Here is a 24,163-nt window from a genome sequence, read left to right as displayed (position 1 = left end):
CGTCAATCCATGCGAAGAGTAACTGCCATGGTTCGTGAAAATCAACCGACGCATTTCTTCATTGAAAATGCCAAATGTCGGCGTGATTATCTCCTCCACATTAATGCTCCAAAAAGGAATGTCATTTTAGCATGGCTTGCATTTAATGCTCATGGTTGACACTTTTTGAGCAGAGACATGTTTGTCAGATAAAGCTTATTCTATTGACTAAGCTAGCTGTCAAGTGCGACAAATAACATCTGAATAGGTTGTTCAAAAAAGAAATTTATCCAACATGTTGAATTTGAACACCAAACAAGATGATTCAGATATTCTAAGGGTTTTCAAGTCGTGAATGACAATTAGAGTTCAAAACACATCCTGATAGCACACGACAAGATCAAGCTCAGGTCAGTAGATCTTTGTAAATGATCACGTCAGGTCGCTTGTGTTGATCTTAAAGTATAGATCATGGCCTACACTCAGTTCGTTAGTCAGATCAAGCTGTCAGCTTCAGGTCATTTACAACGTGTAATTGCTCTAAGCTTTCAGTTCGAGTAAGTATTTTTTATGACAAGTGAGGTCGCGGAATAATCATAAAGTTCGCAAGATCCAATTCCTTTAATCTTAAGAACTATGAAGCTTCTATTATGCCTAAAAATCAGGGCTAACATAAGCCCACATCAACGAGCACCAATCAAAGTTAAAGAAGGCTTTGCGCCATCCAGGATCTACCACGTCGCCCCAAGACAAAGAGAATACGGTTGTCACCAACCTAGCAGGTTCAGGTTTTGTCTGTGAATGAATGAGGTTTGTACACCTATTCAAGGCCTAGATAATTTGAGGATATCTCCTAAGTTATTAGCCAATAGGACGTAAGAAAAGACTTGCACGGTACCTACTCACTTGTAGACTTATAATCATTACCTTGAACTCAGGAACTATAAATAGAGGACTCCCCCTCACAAAATCGAGATCTCTAATTTTCATAATCACAAATAGCAAAGACAACCCATGAGAAAGAGACTAGTTTAATATTCTCTTTGTACCTCTGTTCGTTGTTCATGACCTACTGTAACTTGGTTGATAACCAAGAACACTTATATAAAAAATAACAGTGGATGTAGGAATCGCTTTAAGCATCCAAACCACTATAAAAGTCCCATTGTCTTATTTATTATTAAGTCTTTACAATTTTTTATAACCTTATCTTTATTCTCAAATTAATCACGTGTAATTTCTAAGACTTGTTTAGCACTTTGCACGTGCAAGGTCGTTGGTGTCAAAATCATGCATCAACACCCAGGTTTAAAATGTCTAGAAAAATTTACATCTTATCTCTCCAAGGAAGTTAGGAATCAGATTGGACTGGATAACAAGACTCAAAATAGCGCTTGGTGCAGCTAAAGGCCTCGCCTATCTATATGAGCTTGCCTGTCCTCCTATTATACATATATAGAGATGCTAAGTTAGCTAACATACTGCTGGATGAACGCTTGGTTGTAGAAGTTGATGATTTTGGCATCTTTAAACCTAAAGAAGATACTGGAAAGAATCATAACACTGCTTAGATTAAGAGGACTCTAGTGAGTACATGCCTTCATTCATTAATGCAAATGATAGACAATGTATATAATAAGATTCTAAAGCACAACTATATGTCCTTTGTTTTGGATGTAGGGTTATTTAGATCCTGAATATTTTATGACCCAAAAAAGTGATGTTTATAGCTTTCGAGTGCTGATGTTAGAACTACTAACAGCAAAAGGGTTGATACAACGAGAAAACATATTGCAAAAGAGATAAAGGTAGCAATATAAAAGGAAATAGATCTATACAACCTTTATGAGTTTCTTGACCCAACCATTATCTCTGTTCTTCTCTCTGTTTGTTCTCTGTTTTCTAATTTTTTACTATTCATGATAATGAGCATGGTATTATGCATATTCATGATGCAAATGCACAAATGCATGAAGTATGCAATTTCTTTTCTATTTTTCTTATTCTGTTTCTTTTTCTTTATTTCATTCTTTCTTTTCTAGTCTTTCTTTCTATTCTTTCTTTCTTCTCTATCTTTTCTTTTTTTCTTTCTTTCAATTCTTTCTATCTTTTCTATTCTTTCTTTCTTTCAATTCTTTCTTTTCTTGCCGATCAGACTCGGTTGAGGCATGGATTTGGAGCCTTGGCTGTATGAGTGAATTCTCTAATTCTGGGTATAGTCCTTATCCACACGCACTTCTAACAGATTGTACAATTCTTCTTTCTGTATTCTGAGGCCGCTCACTAAAGGCGGCTTGCATGTGCAACTATGTCACTCACGGCTCCCTATTGCAACAACCTTCTCTATAATTTTTTTTTTTTTTAACTTCTTTAACTAAAAATTCAGATTTGAATATCTTTAATATTCTCATTTCTTTCTATTTTCTCTTTAACATATTTTAGTGTTTTTTCATGCTCTTATGAATATGTATGCATGTAGATGGTTTAATGCTTATAATTCTTTCTAAATTCACATGTTTAAATGCAATTACGTATTATGGAATACAAACATGTCATTCTCTACCATCTACAAACTCATCCCAAAGTAATACATAATCATACTCATACATGCACTTCTCTTTGGCATTTCGTCAAACAACTCATGTGCACAAATCAACACTAATTTGGCTACACTTCTATCTCTATTTTAGGCCACCAAAAATTTGGAATAAACTCCTCCATAATTAACGCCAAATCTGCCCAAAATACACACTTCAAAATTTTCACTTCAACTCTTCCAAATCTCAACCAAACATTCATCAAGTATCACATACACCAACCCAACTTCTCATGGATAGGTTCTAATTATTATTCAACACCAAATTCATCAACAATTCTACATATAACACATAAATATGCATGAAGAAAATTCTCTACACAACATAACTTAAATCATACTTAGGGTAGGATTTACTTACCTTTGATATGAGCAAATTCAACCCTTTAAGAATCTTTTTTGATCAAACTCTCTTCCTTTTAAATCCTATGAGCATAAACCATCAAAATCAACACTTTAAAAATTAAAAATCACTTCTTAGTGCAAGGATCTTACCTATAGATGCTTGAGATTGAAAATCCACTAAAAAATACCCAAGATCTATGAATTTCTTTTGAAAAAGAAGTGAAGAAATTGAGAGGATTTGGAGGAGAAATGGCATGAAAATGGGTTGAAGAGTGGCTAGGGTTTCACTCTTCAATCCTTGATATAACATTAAATTATATATAGTTTCCCATTTTGCCCTTGCACTTTCTTTAAAATTCTATCTATGTCCCTTAGTCACGTACCATAATGCCCTCATTTTATTGCATTCTCCATGAAATTCTATCTCTTTTCACTTCCCACTTTTTCAACTAATTTTGAGTGAAAGACAATTTTACCCTTAATGCAAGTTTAAGGCATTTTCTTCACATTTTCCTTAAAATAACCTTAGCAAAAATCAACTAAAGGTATAAGAGCATAAATTAAATCACGTACCTCCATGTGGGCGTTACAGTCTCCATCTAGGCCTAGATTGTAATGCTCTCTCTCTCTAGCTAGTATACTCATAAAATAATTGTAAAACTCACTAAATATATAGTAGAAAATATACATGTGGATGAGTATAGAATAATGGGGCCATAACTAATTTTTCTTTATATACAAATCTTTACATAATGTAATAAAGTCACAAAACATCACTCGACAGTGTTGCCAAACCCTTTCGCTTCTTGACGTTCCAAGCGACCACAATCTCATCTACTACCTGCAAAACATTGAAAATAACGGGGTGAGCAGTAATTGCTCAGTAAGTAAACCCGTTATGCTACTCTTCTCTCTTCGTTGCTCATATTCTGAATTTCTTTCCTTACATCACACTTCTCTGCTCTTTCTCTGTTTCTAATTTCTCACTACTCATGATAGTAGGCATGGTATCATGCATAGGTATGATGCAAATGCACAAATGTATAGGATGTGCATTTTCTTTTCTGTTTTTTCTATTTTCTATTTTCTATTTCTTTTCTTTCAATTCTTTTCTTTCATTTCTTGCCGATCGGACTCGGTTGAGGCATGGATACGGAACCTTGGTCATGTGAGTGTATTCTCTAATTCTGGGTACAATCCTCATCCACATGCACTTCTAACGGACTGTACAATTCTTCTTTCTGATTCTGAGGCCGCTCACTGAAGGCGGTGTGCATGCAGGGCTAGGTCACTCACGGGTTCCCCATCGCACCAACCTTCTCTTCTCTTATCTTTTTGCACTTCTTTAAATAAAATTTCAGATTTGAATTATTCTTTAATATTTTTCTTTTCTTTCTCTTTCTTCTTTGTTCTTTAATGCTCTTTAATGCTCTTATGAGTATGTATGCATGTAGATGGGCTCATGCTTATTATTGTTTCTAAATTCACATGTTTGGATGCAATAACGCAATATGGAATGTGAACATGTCATTCTCTACCATCTACAAACTCATCTCAAGATAGCAAATAATCATACTCATACATGCACTTCTCTTTGACATTTCATCAAACAATTTATATGCACACACAAACTCTAACTTAGCTACACTTCTACATCTCTTCTAAGCCACCAGAATTTGGAATCAAACTCACTACAATCAATGTCAAACCTGGCCAGAATTTACACTTTATAAATTCTATTCCAATTCTTCCATAATTCATTCAAACTCTCATCAAGCATCAAGTACACAAACACTACTTCTCATGGATAAATTCTAACCATCATTCAACATCCATTCCATCAACAATTCTTCATATATAAGCACATACATGCATAAAAGAAATCTCTACACAATATTGCTCCAATCATGACTAGGGTTGGATTTACTTATCTTAGATGTGAGCAATCCAACACTTTAGTAGTCTTCCTTGACACAACTCCCTTTCTCTTAAATCCTATGAACACAATTCAAAAGAATTCAACACTTTAAAAATTAAATCTCACATCTTAGTGTAAGGATCTTACCTAAGGATGCTTGGGATTGAAATTCCACTGAAAATGAACCAAGATCTATGAATTTTCCTTGAAAAATGATTGAAGAAATTTGAGAGAACTTGGGTGGAACATGGCGTGAATGGAAGGGGAAGAATGGGTTTCATTCTTGAACTCTTAGGGGGTGTTTGGATCATATAATGTTTTTTTTTTTATCTTAGTAATAAGATTATTGAAAAGCAAGATTACATTGTAAATTACCGGGTTTAAATTATTATTGTGCTTGGTTCAATTGGGATGTATTAATAATTAATATGCTTGGTTGATAGTAATAACAGATGTCCTTAAATACCCTTTTACTAGAATGCCCTTGCAATGATTACTTGTATTACGAATTAATCTGTTTGGTTTGCTGTAACAGCAGATGTCTTCATTACATTTTACTAAGATGCCCTTTAGATGATTACTAGGTGTAAATAATTAACGTGTTTGGTTAATAAAAGAAATTATCAATTAACAAAATATTTTTTCTTGTATTTTAGCCAAGTATTTTATTGTTAAGTTATTTATTGACAAATTTACACAGACTATTGAAACTCTTAAAGAAACCTATTGTATTTTCTGTTGGATATACATTCAACACCTGACCCTGGTATTGCAACAAATACAGCTGGCATCTCTAAATTTAAAACTCTATCTAAAACTCTGATTTTTGTATTACCACAAATCATAATTCTTACATGTTTATTTCTACTTTAATTCAATTGAAACCATTTTTTTTTTTTTCAAGGCAAAAGAAAAATTAACTTTTTTTTTTTGTTTACACTATGGCTGGAATTTAGAAACAAGTTTCTAAATTTGAGGAAATTTGTTAACTTTTTCCACTTATCCTGGGCCGAAACTATCTGTGAAAATTGTGAGAATTATTGGTGCATTTGTCATATCACATATTTCGGAGTACCTATGCATTTACATTATGCTGAATCCAAGCAATGTTCCCACAAATTAACTAGAAGCTGAATAATGATGCTCTTTAAACCTGTGCACCAATAATATTTCATAATTTTGCACTTGGCAATAGTGAACATAATCACCACCATTTTTTAAATGAAATCAATTTTACATCCGCAACAACTAATTACACAATACTCAATACACAATAATTATACATAAATGAATAAAATTTAGGCTATGCTACTGAACTTCACACAACAGTTTGTCACGGAAGGCTATAAATTCAGCTTGTGTAAACCAATCATGCGTCATATGTGGAGAATAAAAATCAACAACAATAACCCACATATTATAATTGAAGAGAGAATAAACAAATCAACCTGATCAATTAAAAGACTGCAGTACTTACAAAGTAAGGATACCCGTCATTGATTGAAAAATCTTCTAGGGCAACTTCCACAAACTTTGTTATATAAGACAGTACGAAATATCCGCAATCCGTCTGGTTCCGTTGTTGAGGGACCTGGTGAGTGCATTTATCAGTCATAACAAATACATGAAATACTAAACATATCAACCACTAATTACCATCAACCAACACAATATGCTATTTTATCACCTTAGGCACTAGCAAAGGCAGTTTCTCAACCAATGCTAGATGCTGGGGCATTGTTCTTGATTCAGAAATATCCCTCACAAACCTACATAATTAAGCTTGGACAATTTGAAACCCATTCCAGTACCACATCTCCAACAATACAATTTCATCATGTGCTGAAATGTCCTTACAAATAATTGTGAAATAATCAAAGTTTACCGTCGAATCAGAGGTTGCAGCGTCTTTCCATTTTCTGATCCAAGCGAATCAAGTAGCACCATGCATCGAGTTTTAATTTCCAAGTTTACATCTCCACCAAAGTTGCACAAAATTAGTAAACTCCAATGACCCCTGTCAGCATAATTTTTGCATATTATCAATGTCAACTCTTAAGCAACAAAAATCAACTCATGTCCGCGTTTGGTAAGTATAAAACAAATGCGTATAGCCACAATATCAAAAAACTCACTAGAGGACTATAGGAATGAACACATATTTCCTTGAGAATATGTTCAATTCATGAATCCACTTTAGCCCGTTCCTTTTGTACACTTCTTCTGTGTACATAAAAAACCACATGCAGTCCAGGGTGTGAAATTGTGCAAGTTGTCTCCTTTAAAACTCCTCCACAAGTTCCTGCAGATCAGTACATATGCAATCCCATCATATGAGGTAAACATATTATGTAAATATGATGTGAAGCATGTCAATTGTAAAGTAGTTTTGTACCCCATGTGGAGGTTAAACATACTGTTGCTCAACATGCCCACTCCCCTTCTGTTTGCCAATCGCTTACTTGACCTTCGTTGATTTGTCGCACCTACATATGTTCATCATTCATTTACATTAGCAAACCCTTCCATACATCTTTCATAACTGAAAGCATTAGTCAGTTTAAGAGTTGCAAGGCTGGGTACCTTTGCATTTGCTGCCCTTTAAGGCTAAAGGCATCTCCTCATTTTCATCATGTACTGAATGACTGGTCCTGCCTACACCTTGAAGTTTGAATGTATTTTATTGATCTTGTAACATTTTTTCACAGGGGAGAATGGTTAGGAAAGGTTAGGGATTAAGTGGAGGTAAATAGGTATGGAAAAGCCTTAAAGTAGGCATGTTATCAAGGTTGCCCTGTCAAATCTGTAAACTTCTGAGTGATTTTTGGGCATCTTACCTATCGAACTAGGTTGAGTCATAAACATAAACGTTGTAGCCCTTTCTCTAAGCTTTAAAATGAGACCAAGATCATAGCAATCTGATGTGTATAACTTCAAGATATATCTTCTTGAATATTGTAACACCTACTGTAAACTAGAACAAAGCATGTATAACAACAATAGAAAATTGGACCCAAAGTTTTCTTTTCATTACAAATCATGTGTCTTTTATACATAAAGAGTACTGTTTACAAAAAATGTATTTTAAAAGACAAAATAGGGGAACAGTGTAGCTAATCCTCTTCGCTTGCCGACGCCCCTCCGACCACATCGTCACCTAGAACATGCATCCACAAAGGAAAATAACGGGGTGAGCACAAAATAATGCTCAGTAAGTAAAACCCTCTATCTGTCTGTCCCCGTATGTATAACTCTTAATTCTTTCCTTATACTATTTCTGTTTCTATTTCTGTTTCTACTAAACATCATGGCCTCATCTTACCGGAGGTACGGCCGGATGGCGTTCACACAGCACCATCTCACTCTCCATGACTATCGGGTGGAATTCACACAGTACCAACCCGTTCTTAGTGACTACCGAGTGGGGATCACAAAGCACCTACTCGGTTTTCCTAACTATCGGGTGGAGACCACTTAGCACCTACCCGTTTCTCATGACTTTTGGGTAACGATCACCAAGCATTAACCCGTCTCTAATCACTGTCGGGTGATGATCACAAAGCATCAACCCGCTTCTACTAACTGTTGGATGATGATCACAAAGCATCAACCCACTTATCTAATAACTAATCGGATAGTGATCACAAAGCATCTACCCCATTTCTATTACTCATTGGGTGACGATCACAAAGCATCGACCCATCTCTAAGGGCTATTCGGATGATGATCACAAAGCATCAATCCGATTCCCATAACGGTCGGGTGATGATCACAAAGCATCATCCCAACTATACTACTCTTCTAATTCATTCTATTGTAGTATTTCTCAATGCTCTCTACCCTTAGAGTAGTTGTACCCACCAAGCTCTCTACTCATAGGGTATTTGCACACACAATTCTCTTACACTTTCTTAGGTCACTTTTCCATGTACAACTAGTGCCTATGGATGGTTCAACTTCACCAATGCACTTATGAGATGCCAACATGCAATGTTGCAAGAATTAAGGTTCATTACTCACACTCAAACCTCTTTTAGGCATTTCATCAAACAACTCATGTGCACTATAAAACTCTATTATAGCCATGATTCTAAAACTTTTCTTAACCATCCAAAATGGGGAAAAACCCCTTCACAAAGTCATAATAACCTGTCAAACAAAACACTTCCAAAAAGGGTTCCATAACACCCCTTCAATTCCATCTCAACTACCTTGCCAATCCAACAACCCATTTCTCATATTTGCAAGGTATAAACATTCACAAAGCTTAGAAATCTCTATTTATACATCCATACATGGCATGTCACATGTATTTCACATACATACATCATTACTATTAAAACCCTAATCAAGAAATTTCATAAATCTCAACTTGGGTTGGGTTTTACTTACCTTGTTATGGAGAGACTTCACAAATTCCTCCTTTCACTTGTTTAGCTTGACCTTCTTCTCTACTCTTAACCAAAAGAATAAAAACTCTCAAACTCCAATATAAACCAAAACTCACCAATCACACAACTTAAGAAGGAATCCTTACCTTAGGAAGCCTTAGGTTGCTTTTCTACCCCAAATCACTTCAAAAACCCCTTGAAATTCCTTGAACAAAAGAAAAGAGAAGTTGAGAGGAGAAGAATGAAGGGTTGCGTTTTTGGAGAAGAAGAATGAGGGTTTGCTAACTCTTAATTCCTTTTAATGAAATATAAGCACACTCATTCCCATTTTGCCCTTATTCTTCTTTGGGAATTCCATCCATATCCTTTGATTCATTACAAACTCACCCCTATATCAACATATTCTCCATGAAAAATCCTTACAATTAACTCCCCACTTTTCCTGCTAATTAGGGGTAGAAAGGTCAAAATACCCTTAGGGAAGTAAATATCTAAAACTCAATCAACATTTTATTCGGCCTGTCGCCGCGGCGAAGAAACCTTTGTCGCCGCGGCGAAACTGTCCAGAGAGTTTCACCCTTGGTTTCAACACATCTTCGCCGCGGCGAAGATTCTTCTTCGCCCCGGCGAAGCTTGGTTCACTAAGATTCTTCTATTTTCAACCAATTTCAGGGCAACATTCAACATAACACTCAAACAAACAATAATAACAAAAACCAACTCGATTAAGGGCGAAAGAGGAAACAATACAAATATGACATGTGCAGAATGACTATCTCAAGAGTGCTTCCACTTTATTAGTATATTTGTAGTCTAATAATCTATAATTGATTCCAAGCATGAAAATGATGCTTAAAGGGTTGTGAAGCATGTTTGAATGAGTGGTCTTTATGATTATTTGATGATTGTATGAACATATATATTTGATGAAATGATATGTTCATAGATGGAAAGTGTATGTTTTTAAAGAATGCAAGTGTAGAATTTCCATAGCTTGGAAATTCATGTTGAAATGTGCATAGTATCTCTTTCTATTCTCTTTCTATATTATACTATGATATAAGGTTTTTGCGATGGGGAACCCGTGAGTGATAGAGATGCCCACATACACGCCGCCACGAGCAAGCGACATCAGTAGAGAGATATAGTATTTGTATAGTCCATGAGTAATGTATGCGGATGAGGATTGTACCCAGTGGAGCATACTTACATGCACGTCGCCACAAGGGAGCGGCCACATCAGAGAGATACAGTACTTGTACAGTCTGTGAGTAGTGCATGTAGATGAGGACTGTACCCACTCACATGGCCAAGGTTCCAAATCTATGCATCAACCTAGTCCGATCGGCAAACTAGAAAGAAGAAATAAAAGAAAGAGAATCAGAAAAGAAAAGAAAGAGATTACAGCATAAGAGAAAGAGAAACATAAAAGAATGAAGATTATAATCAAAGAATAAAGTGAGAAAAAGAAAAATCAGAATATGAGTAACAGAGGAAACACAGTAGTGTAGTTTGGTTTACTTACTGAGCAATTAGTGCTCAATCTGTTAATTTATAGTTTTGCAGATACTAGATGATTTGCGATCGGGTGGGACGTCAAGAAGTGATGGAGTTTGGCGGCACTGTTCAAGATTACCTTTGTTATGTGTATATTTATATTTATGAATTAAAAATTAGAATTTTCGGATTTAAATTATGTATACATGTTTGTAAAAGTTATCTAGTAAATTTTATCTTATATTTCTTACAAAATTACTAGCTATATAGTATGTTACAATCCGTTCATCAATTGGACTTTTATTGAGCAAGTTACAACCAATCTACTACTGATTGTTCAGTTGAAATCAATATTGATATTATATCTTTTTTACTAGAATGTGAAGGGTCTACAGTTATCCAAATTCATCATATAATATACGAAATTAAAGCCTTGTCTAGCTGGTTTCCAATTCTTCAATCCATTCATCAATTGGATTTTTATTGAGCAAGTTATTGTTAGAGTAGGTTCACTACAGCCAATAAATTATTGTAAAATTGACTCTTTGTAATAATGTTCATTGATCAATAAAAGGCAATTTATTCTATATCGTGCAAATCATATCTATATGTATTGATATATGTCCTTAGAATGGTAGAACCGTGACGACAGTATTAAGTGTTTCAAATTTTGATAGTGAGAACCCTATGAGCACATATGGTAGCCATTCTAGAAACGTCTGTAGCCCCGGTATTATTTTGACCAAGGGCACAAATAATATCATAAGGCTATCATAGTGTTGAACGACCTTGTCGAAAGGCAGTGACTGATCTCACTTGTCAAGGTTGTTTGTTGACAACCTGGTGCAACACGTGGGTGCTTATTGGAGGCAAGTTCACTAGACTAACCCAACGGAGGATTCCATATAGACGGTAACCCCAGTGTCTATGGAATAAATCCTCTAACGAATGGTGGCGCATGTGATCCTTAGACTTGAGATCACCGGAGCGCCTTGTGCACCGATTGGTGTAGTTTGACACTAGTCCAACACAATTCTATTCAGAGCTGTCAATAGGGTAGTCATTGGCTGCATCAAGGAGTGTATAGAGACTATGATGAATCCACAGAGGATTCATCACTCCTGGGTATGGGAGAAGTTATCTCACGGTGCAATCCAATAAATGGCAATGACACTAAAACTGTGGCCACAATGGGATTGAGTTATTGCTCAATCTAATTTTTTATTCTGATCATTGGTCCAGTAACTGAATTCATATATATTAAGAGTAACTGAGGTTGACACTATTTCTATACCTCGGTCTCGATGAGATAACAGATGATGAAAGGATTTGATTGTATGGTAACCATATCGTTGACAGGCAGCTGCTTCGCTGAATCCGAATCTATCGGGTGGCCATGATGTCTTGCTAGGGGCCAATCTTGGTTTGTGTGTAGTGAGACGATTAATTGGTGTTAATCGTGATACTACACACTATCGGTATGATGAGAAGCGTACAGATCATACGCATACAAGATAATTTAAGAATCAGTCTACAAGAAGGGCGTTTTTGTCTTTTTAGGTGAAAGGGTATTTTGGTAATTTCACAGTGCAATTAAATTTGTTAAGATGGTAGCCTTTATTTAATTTGATATTAGAATTAAATAAGTGAGATTATGTTTAAATATGTGTTCGCATATATTTAAATAAATTATCATTATTGTTAAATGTTAATATTATATATATATTAATTGAATTTAATTGAGATAATGATAATTAAAATTAAAATATCTAAATGGGCATGTTTGGATACAAGGGGTGTTTTGGCTGGAGCCCAAGCCCATTCCATGATAGAATAGGGCAAAGTGTGCACTATATAAGTGCAACACTTTGTGAATTACTTTAATTAATTCATTTTTCATTCACAAAGAAAAAATCTAGCCCCTTTTCTCCTCTTCTCACACCAGTTTTATTTTTGCTTGAAATCAAATTTTATTTGATTGCTTCTTGGTTCTTAAAGGCTAAAGAGGATCTAGCAAATCCCTCTCTAGTTCCTTGGGGTTATCTTCGTGTGGACTACATTGGTTTGATCCTGCTCTTGGGTCGGTAGCGAAATACGTTCAGAGACAAGTTGGAGGAGCCTCCAAACGTGCGTATGATTTCTTAAACTCTAAATTGAAATTCTGCAAATTCTAAAATTATGTATAAACTGTAAATTTGTGCCCTGATCTTGGTTCTAAGGAACGATCTATGATGTAAATAAATTTTTGTTTTCCGTTGCCATGTATGATCGTTTCCTAACACTAGGGGCTTGGGGCAGGCGCCTGCTCCGGGCATCTAGATAGGGTCGTGAGCGATGAAGCATGCGGCCTGTGGAGGCCAGCCATGCTCATTGCATGGCCAAGCACAGTGGAAGGGGCCTAGCCGAGCGCGGCAACGCGCAGTCCCCAGTTTTGCCACCATGTTTTTAGGGTTTTTGCAAACCCTAATTTGCAACCAAATTCATAACTTCATCAATAAAATTAAATTAGATTTATTTCAACTTTAATAAAACAAAAATAAATCCTTAATCATGCATACTAGCACGCAAACATACATGTGAGGTTAGGATATCAAATAAGCTTTAATAATACCACTTGTAGGGAATAATGTCGTAGCAAGCACGGAATAACAAACAATTTTCTTACTGCGCCATTACCCTCTACCCAGGGTCACGATACGATATTCCTAATTTGCATATACCTCAGTCATGCGACTTCCAAATTGTGCTTTCGACACCTTGTACCTCTCATGTCGAGCATTTTCTTCAAAAAGCTCCTTGAGGTGTAGAATAATGGCAGCATCGTCTATATTCTCATGCTACTTTTGCAGTTCAGGTGTCATCAATGCTAACATTAGGCATTGAACACCATCAGCATCATCAAGGAACTTTTGATAAGTATCCTTCACTTCCTGAGTGGCATCAGGACTAGGTTCAACCATGTATGGCTTATCAAGGATATACAATCTCTTTTTTGACTTTAGTATAATCCGAAGATTACGGCACCAGTCTAAGAAATTGGATCCATCCAGCTTGTATTCTTTCTGGATTATCGATCGTAGGTTCATAATGCTCATTTTGGTGAATCTACAATTGCAGAAAAGTAAATATCATTACAATGTTCATTAATGTTTAATATGGTCTTTTATTAAACAACGTTTCCACTATTTTCCTCAAGTCAATAACCCTCACTATTAACTCGGGAAAGTCTGTTGGCTTTCCTAGTGGATTGAGATCCCATCTGGCCCATTTCAAACCTTCGCTATGGCGAACAAGCCAAAAAGTGTTGATTAGGTAGGCTAACAAGCTTAATCCACACCAACTGAGAACTCCTACTACCAACCTCAAATGTGAAACAAGCCAATGGCCTAGCCATCATCCTCAAGTGTGATTCCTAGTATTAGTAGAGTGGACACTACATGTCACCACGTACACAACATGTGTACTTCTCTCCTATGCCTATGACATGTTTATCAACCTTCGCTGTGGCGAAGTAGAAAAACTGTCATTTTAAGTTGACCCATCACCATTAAGGAAAATTCTAATGAAATTTAACCTCCCATTGGTAGAAGTGTACCTTTCGCTGTGGCAAACAAGGTTCCAACGAACAGTGGTTTGATTAAACGCATGGTGATGGAAGGCATACATATGACTTAATATACTTTATTTGAGGGTTTTTATTTTATGTCTCACCAGATTATTATCTTTGTTAGAATGACATTTATTGGCATGTTATTGAACATTCAACCTTAGCATGCATTCTAAACAAAATATAAACGTGCCGGTACATGGTTTAACTAAAAATTGATTTCCTCAAGCCTAGAGGAATTGGTGGGTCACCTAGGGGTCCTGTAATAAATATCTTGAGTCTTCAAGTACGATTCCTCGTCCTTTGCTCCGTCTTCAAGTACATTACAAAAACATCATACTAAATTTACAATGAAATTAATTACACAATAATTTTACATCAATAAATTTAGAAACCTCAATTTACATACGAGGGGAATGAGATGAGCATCGAGAAGGAGAAGAAAGGTAGGACACACAGGCCCTATTTTAAAAATTACAATCATACATACCAAAAAATATTTTAAAACATTCACCATAGGTCTTAAGGCTCATGTACCAGGCACCATGCAAGATTCAAACAAGGACATTGCATATATTCAAAAACAATCAATTTTTGAATTGGGTAGGTGAATTATCAATTACTTTTTGACAATTTGTAGATCAACATTTGGTCCAAAAGTTTTAAAACTTTTCACTTTGGCCCCTACACACTTGAAAGTATGCTTGCTACGACGATGGATTATATTGCTGCAGCGTGCACTGATTTTCGTCACATACATGCACCACATGCGATCAACGCGGTGATGGGTTATATCACCGCAGTGAGTGGTAATTTACTTCAGCGCATACCTTAGACTACGATCTCTACAGCGATCGGTTATATCGCCGCAGCGAGTGCTGATATTCAATCAGTGATCGCACTAAGGACGATTGCCATGACGATGAGTTATATCACCGTGGTGAGCGTTATTTTTCAATCAGCGAGTACGCCAAACAATGATTGTCGCGGCGAGCATGCACTGATCTGTAACAAATCAATTCAACCAGCAGCAAACAAAATGCCAAATGGATTTTGCAATCAATCTAAACATCAGATCTCAATAAAAATCCAGATCTCACCTCTCTTGTCACAAGTACTTAGCCTGCAGGTCTTGTGTTCGAGAGGTGGGGAAGGCGAAAGAAACCCACTTGCAGGGGTGGGGATATCCAAGTGAGTGAGGCCTATGGTACTCACCTCTCTTGTCACAAGTACTTAGCCTGCAGGTCTTGTGTTCGAGAGGTGGGGAAGGCGAAAGAAACCCACTTGCAGGGGTGGGGATATCCAGATTGATGGGGCCTAAGATGACGGGACCCATGTGGAAAGCCCCTTGCCCGCAGTAGGGTAGTTGTGGGATAGCCCATGGTCCAGATGACAGGGTCTCACATAGAATATGGAAATAACAGTAATCAATTCATTAACCCATAGAAATCCGAACTTAATCAAAACCCTAACCCAAAATGGGTTAGTTCATAACTAAATCAAAATACACAACAAGAAAAACAACAAACACAATGTTCAACATATTGAAATGTAGAGAAAAGAGTAGAGATCTCCCCTAGTTGAAGAATCCACAAGATTCAAGCTCAAATCTTCTCTCTAACTATCAAATCAATTCAAAACTCAATGAGAACAGATGACCCTGGACCACCCTCACAAAAATGGTAAAGTTTTTCTTTTATACCTCTCCCAAAACCTAAAACTTTCCTAAATAAAATTGTGCATTTTGGAGAACTAAAATTCGCAGACTTCGCCGTGGCGACAAGGTAAATGGAATCTCATCTTACATTGTTCACCGCAGCGAAGAATAACTTCGCCACGGTGAGCCTTCATGAAGAATTCTTAAATTACAAAATTGCCCTCCGCTTGCTTCTTTGCTTGAATCTTCGATCTTCGATGCTCTCCCATGGAAACAAGCTTCATAGTGCTTCACTCTGCTTCAGAACTCTCCCAAGTTCTGAGATCCGCTTACTTCTAGGTCCAGAAACTCCAATTCGCTCATTATTTGCTCAAAAGTCCATTTGGCCTGAAACACAAATGTAAGAATTAAGTCAATTCAAGCAAAATGACTAAGAGTATTTACATCTGGCCAAAAAGCCTAATAAAACAGTATAATTCTCAGATTTCAAATCCCCTAACTAAAGACATGCTCGTCCCTGAGCATCAGGTACAAACACAAAGAAAGAAAAACAATAAACGCCTAAACAACGCATAACAAAACTGAAATAAAATAGAACATTAAACTCAACTCAACACAACGAACTACCCTAGAATTTAACAAGTCTCAAGATCGTTGAAAAATTATTACTAGAAAATGTTCAACACTCTAGAAGTTATAAGTTACATCGACTATCTTCTCTATTGTTCCCCGAGTAGGTGATCCCCACTTCAATCCAGATTCCACTTCCCAGATTATTTTGCAGAAATGCAAAATTTATCAAATGGCGACAGACTCCATAGCCTAAGTAGCAACTACTCTCCATTATGAGGATTAGACATTACAAAGATCAGAGGTCTTTACAGGCTTGTAGCTTTAGCTCGATTATTGGCTTAAGAAACGGACATGATTAACAAAGCAAGAGAACTTAGTTTTCTCTAAGCAAACATCAAGACAATCACTTCCACTTTCTTCCTCAACCACCACTACAAATCAACCAATTTATAACCCTCAGGCATGTGCACTTCTCTTTTTTTTTTTTTTTCCAACTACATTGCAATCTCAAATTTTGGTTTTTTTTTTTTTTTTTTTTTAAGATAGCAATAATCTTCTACTGAGGTTAATTACCCCTTTTATTCTCTTGCCCTTCTCACAACCTCCAAACTAATCTTTTAGTTCATTCACACAACTCTCCAAGCTTCTTTGTGTTTGCATTAGGTTTAGAATTCTCTAAAGGTTCGGACGTGTTTAGGGTGAAAGGTTCATGCATATTGGTTGCAAAGAACACAAAAAGGGACAACATGATTCATAAGGTTCAAATGGTAACTAGGATTAATTCATGATCGGCTGGAAAGGCTCAAACGTTCAGAAAAACGCCTAAATCACCTCTCCATAATGTTATTCTAGAATTTCACCTCAAGCATTCTAAACTAGTTCTAGAGTCTACCAACATATCAAGACTTTACCTAATTCTGAAATCGGTCCTTGGCTTTTTCATCACCAATCTGAAAAACAATTGAAAAACTGTGGTGTCCACTGTGTTAGAAAGTTCACTGACTATTGTGAAAATATTACAATCCTATCTCACCTTTTCAACTACTAGGAAACTAAACAAAATTTAAAAAATCCAAACAAAAAGCAAATTAGTTCACTATTCGAAGTGAAAATACAAAAACAACTAAAAAACAAAAATAAAATACAAAACAACTGTTCAGGTTCACTTTTCGGCCTCCTCCTCTCCCTCAATATCGTCCTCTTCTGAGTCAGAGCCCATCCTTCTTCTGAATCCCAGTCAGCCCATTGGAATTCCGAAGTATCAACATTGAGCTTGGTGAAGCAACTGTTCTGCATGTCATACATCATTTGGGTCTGCTTTGCCAGCCAACTGACGTTTTGCCTTCCGTTCATCTGACCTAGCATCTGCTGCATCATTTCCTTCATAGTGGCTATGGAACTGGAGGATGTGGCAGTCCCCTATGTGGTTCTCTGTCGTTTTGTCCTAGTGCTGGGTTGCTCACTAGGTTGACGCTCAAGTAGCTTCCGATAGTAGACTGTGTCGAAGCTAAGGTCATGGATAAGTGGTTATCTTTAGTCTTCCAACCCCTGCTCGAATGCACAACTTTGTAATGAGATGTGGGAATGGAAAACTTCCTCCCCTGGTTGGGCTGCATTCTAACTATTTAGGAATATGTTTCCCACATCTATTTTCTTTCCTGTGGCAATGGAATGGAGTAACAATGCCTTCTCATAAGTCATTTTGCTATATGTGTTTTTGGCATCATCCCTGCACTCACAAATTATTGCCACAACCAGCTATCGGTGTCAGATTGGTTCCCTTGATACTCTTCTTTCCTTTCTTGAAATCTCCCAAGTGGTATCCAGTTTTGTTATGACTGGAAGTATCACATTATCTCAAACGGTGTATTCCTGAATTCCTCATGCTCATTGATAAGTGCTTGAAAATACACTTACACTTAGTGGTTTATAGGTATCATTTTGGGAAATTAGGATTATTCGCATGAATTACTTAATTGTTTCATAAACCCACTTTTCGGTCACGGGTATTTTTGTTGTGTTTTCAGGAAATAAGGCTAAAAAATAATATTTGGATGAGAGATGATGTTTGCGAGAGAATTTGTGATACTGGAAACAACTGATCGAGATCAGAGTTGAATTGAATAATTTGTGGAAGTTGAAGTAAAGAAGATTCTAGATTATGTTCCAGCTTGAGCATGCCTCAGTATTTTGAGAATATATTGAGCTGTAGAACTCTAATTATGACAATCTTGGCCTTTGGAAAATATTCAAAGGGCTACATTTCATATGTTTACCACTTTTCCAAATTTTATCGTTATTGAGTTCAAAAATCACCATCTCTGAAGAATAGTGGAATGATCGGGAAGAAGACCTGGAGCTACTGTGCTGCGGCACACTTTTTCTAGTACTACTGTGCTGCAGCACAGTCACAACCGCTGGACCTTTTCCTCCATTTTTTCTAGAAATAGGGTTTTAAAGTCCTAAACTAACTAGAATTAAGGAAACAAAACCCTAACCTGTGGGATATAAATAGAAGTCTTATCATTATTTTAGGGGAGTTCTTTCAGAGATAAAAAAAGAGAGAACAAAAATTATTGAAACTGAAGGAAAAGGATTAAGAAGGCTTGGAGAAGAGAAATTGGAGGAGATCATCTCAACTTCATTAATCCAACCAAGTTTCACTAAGTTTTTCTTCTTCTTTGCTATATTATTTGTTATGAATAATACAATGATGTTCTCATATTTATTCATGAAGAACTAATCTTTTGTGATTGAGGGTGATTTCAAAACCCTAGACATGTTTTGTGATTAATAAAATCTGCATTATTTATCTTTTGATCCCTCTGGCTTATGTGATTATTTCTTTGTGAATAGGGTTTAGATAGATTGTCTTAATTGTTTAAGTGCGCAATTAAATAGTTAGGATTAATTTATTAATGCCAATTTAGGTTGTTTAGTACAGAATCGCTTTATTAACCTAAATAACTAGTGGTAAAGTGTATGCATGCATATATGGGGGGTAATCACTCAAGATAACTAAACTGACCATATGAGTTTAGCCTTGATTCAGTAGGTCTCTCACAGCTTAATGCTTTTATTACTTTGAATCTAGAGATCGTATCCTAGGTTATTTAATAAATAGGGAATTAGGTTATGACCGTGTCTAGTCCAACGACCCAGTAAGGAGAGATGGGACTTATCAACGTTTGGTATTTTCTAAGCTGATGTGATCAAGAGGGTAGAAAGTTAAATAGTGCTTTTATTATATGCAATCCGTGTCTAATGGTGACGAATAAACCTTCAATCTCGTTTATCTCATTGATTTAGCTATCGTCATTAATTGCTTGATTTACATTGTTTGCTTTGAGTTCTTTTTAGTTTTTGTTGAGATTTTATAATTCGTGACAAACCCCGTTAGAAGTAGATAATTAATTAAGTTCACAAATCCTCTGTGGGAAAGACCCTTACTTGGTCTTTGCTACTACACGACTTTGCATTAGAATTTAGTGAGGTAAAATTAGGTGTTGCATTTGCTTGCATCACTCATCACGGGTAATTTAAGGCAAATAAAAGAAATCATTGATCGTCTTTGCATCAAATTGCACATCAATGCCCCTCACAAACACATGACCAGAATTACAATCAGGGAGGTTGCCGTAAAACTCTCTTACTATCGGCTCTATGGTCTCATTTGCAGGTTCATCCATAAATGCATTCCACTTTCGCCCTGCACTCCACTCTTTAGCATAAACAGTGGTCAACCCCCGCTCAGTAATAAATCCTTTATCTTTCCTTTGGATGGCCTTTTCATATTGTTTCCGAGCCTTCTCATTAACAAATTTGTCATCTATCTTCTTCCCTTTTCCTTTACCCTTGGAAAGTATTTTGAGCGGCATTTTCCCCAATCTACTATTCTAACTCAAATATTCAACTCTAAGCACCCTACAAATAACCACAATCAATCCTGCAAAACTACGACACTTCTAAAAATCGCACCTAGACCCCTAAAATTACTCTTCTTCCAAAATCAACCAAATACTCCAAAATTCAAAACCCACACTCCTCAACACCATAACAATCAAGATCCACACTTCTTAAATCACAATCAAAGCACAAACCATAAAAAGTTGCAAAACTCATGCAACAATCCAAATCTCAGATTCAACTCAAAAATATCGAAATTGATCAATAAAAAGTTTGGAGAACTCAAAATCTTACCAATCCCAAGAAGTGTTTACCACCAATTTCATCGATTCTGGCTCAAATGGCCAGATCCCCAAATTTTGAAAACCAAGGGTTTCTAAAATTTCTTCAATTTTTCACAAAAATCGTTGTTAAAATGAGTTGTTTTGTTGTTTGGGAGGGTTAAGCAATGAGGGAAAGTGATGGGAATGTGCAGAAAAGACTCTGGATTGAAATAGGAAAAATTTTGCTCTCAAATGTGTTTTGAACTTTTGCGTGAAAATTGAAAAGTTGCGTGGGTATTTATAAAAAGTAGACTTCGCTACGGCGAAGTTCTTAATTCACAAATAAAAAATTTTCAACCCAATCGACGCCGCGGCGAAAAAATCTAGTGCATACAACACCTCGGCAAAGAAACTTCTTCGCCACGGCGAACTTCCGTTAGCCAATTTTGCCCAACTTTCTTCGCTGAGGCGAAAACAAATTCTTTGCCGTGGCTAAAAATTCTAGAGCCCACAGTGCCTCGGTGAAGAAAATACTTCACCGCGGCGAAGTCTGGGACTTTTCGAATTCCACTTCTTGCACAATGTAGTTCGCCGTTTCTTCGCTTCAGCGAAAACTGGAAAAATTCCATTTTTCGCTTGGATTCGATAATTCACTTGAAACACCCAAAAACACACAAATTATGCTTCATCTAAAAATCATAAGAAAACTAAACAACTTCAAAACAATAAATAAACAACAACAATTGGAAACACTTGGGTTGCCTCCCAAGGAGTGCTTGTTTATAGTCGAAAGCTCGACTTTCTCAGGTCTTCATATCGGAATGTCAAGTCGAAAGGGAATTGACTTGCAACTCATCACTCCATTGACATATGTCTTCAACCTCTGGCCATTGACCTTAAATGTGCCTTTTTCTTCATGTGACACCGCCACCGCTCCGAATAGGTAAACTCTTGTAACTATGAAAGGTCCGGACCATCTAGACTTAAGTTTTCTAGGGAAAAGCCTAAGTCTAGAATTAAACAACACTTTTTGACCCACTTCAAAGTTCTTTTTCCTGATATGCTTGTCATGCCACTTCTTGGTCTTTCCTTGTACATTCTAGCATTCTCATAAGCTTCATGACGGAACTCATCGAGTTCATTCAAAGTTAGCATCCTTTCTTCCCCAACAGCTCGTAAATCCATGTTGAGCTGCTTGACTGCCCAATAGGCCTTATGCTCGAGTTCTACCGGCAAATGACATGCCTTCCCATAGACCATCCTAAATGGAGACATACCAATCGGAGTCTTAAATGCAGTGCGGTAGGCCATAATGCATCATCCAACTTCCATGACCAATCCTTCCACGATGCATTGATTGTCTTCTCTAAGATACCCTTTATTTCTCTGTTTGACAGTTCCACTTATCTGCTGGTCTGTGGATGGTAGGGTGTCTCAACTCTATGTTTCACCCCATATTTCCCTAACAGTGCATCTAATTGCCTGTTGCAAAAATACGATCCTCCATCACTAATGATTGCCCGTGTTACTCCAAACCTTGAGAAAATATTCTTTCTCACCAAATTAACCACCACCCGGGCATCATTGGATGGAAATGCAACTGCTTCCACCCATTTTGATACGTAGTCCACCGCTACCAAAATGTACATATTCCCGTAAGAATTTGGGAAAGGATCCATGAAGTCAATTCCCCATACATCGAACAACTCAACAACTAGGATATTGTTAAGTGGCATCTCATCTTGCTTCAAAATATTTCCATTTCCTTGACATTGGTCACATTCCTGAACCATCCGAAAAGAATCCTTGAAAAGGGTTGGCCAGTAAAACCCAGATTGAAGAACCTTGGCTGCTGTCCTAGTGGTTACACTCAAACTAACACACGATTATTGTGTATAGCTGAGGTGTCAATCCCACGAAGAATGCAAACTAGAAGAGAAATGTAAACTTTGATTCTGAACAGTAAGGTTCTAATGAGAAAAATCTGAGTTTTATCAATGAAATTGTAATAATAAATTGTGAAGATATGTTGAAGAATTCAATAAAAGAAATGACAAGGTTCCAGGAATCCTTCCTAAGTTTGTTGCCTTATTCCAATCTAGACCCAATTACTAATTTCACATCCCAAATCAGCAATTGGTAGATATCCAATCAAAGCAAGTGAATATCCTAATGTGATTGCCACTAATTACTCTTTAACTCCAACTCAAACATGCAAAGTCTATCTCATGAATTATCAAGAAGCAATAATATATTTAATAATAATATTGCAGTAATGGACAATTCTATAAGATAAATCTACCGAAATCAATTCATCTAACAACTTTGATATAAGAAAAGCTTGACTAGACTTATATGGAAAAGAAGATTGCAATCACTAGATTAAAAAATTCTAAGAGAAGAAGAAGATAAATAAAGTTGTTAATTAAATTCAAATCCTTCTTATTTACTTAGAGTAAATTAATAAGCAATGTTTAACAATCAATCCATACAGCTGAGTCAAAGATAGCAATAAGAACAACTAAACCTAGAAGCTCATCCTTTCACCTTGCTTGGAGTTTAGTTGGACATCAAGTTCATTCTTGAGGAAGGAAAAAAAAAGAAGCTCTCTCTAACAAAAACCTCACTGCCGTTTCCCCTCCTTGGTTAATGGTAGTGTGCCGAATGCACCAAATTAATTAACCTTACTAACCTAACTATTGAATTGTATAAAGGGCAAGCAAGGGTCGATCCCACTGGGAATGACTCGATTAATTTCTATATTCTAAAACAATAAAAACAACAGAAACTCAAATTAAACTCTAAACAGTAAACCTGACAATAATAATGAAAGGGGGTTTGCAATCAAGGGAAACTAAAGCAAAACAGAGAAATAAAATATCAGGTTAAATAATCAGTTCTCGGTTCAGTATCCACCTAAACATGCATTGGACAAAAAGTAACCGTAACACTGTTCTATCTCGTCATTATGGAACTACTGACCCTAGGAAACAACAAGCTCTGTTACTCAAATTCTCCCTTAGTTTGTCACTACTGAAACAAGCTCTTCGAGTAGATACTAACCCTTGAACAACCTAGAACAAGCTCTCTAAATTTAATTCAATGGCAGCCTTAAGAATTAGGAGAATAGATCAATCTAAGCAACAATCACGCAAGCTCGGATTATTTAACTTAGGTTATGTTATTCAAGACAATAGACCGAAAACTTGTCCATAATCAGCTATCATCATGTGTCACTCATTGAATAGAAAAAGGACAATTACGGATCACAATTCCTAATTCTAACAGGTAAATTCTGATTAAACAATTTAGCAGGCCAAAACTAAATCACTCAAACAAGAATCACAAACAATTAAAACAGAATAACATAAACAATTCCAATAAAAACGAGATTTAGAACCACGTTATTGAAGTTAAGTTACACCAATGAC

The sequence above is a fragment of the Pistacia vera genome, unplaced genomic scaffold, assembly GCF_008641045.1.
Source record: "Pistacia vera cultivar Batoury unplaced genomic scaffold, PisVer_v2 Contig399, whole genome shotgun sequence".
Taxonomy (NCBI): Eukaryota; Viridiplantae; Streptophyta; class Magnoliopsida; order Sapindales; family Anacardiaceae; genus Pistacia; species Pistacia vera.
The sequence above is the reverse complement of the archived record's forward strand: the minus strand, read 5'-3'. Positions refer to the sequence as shown.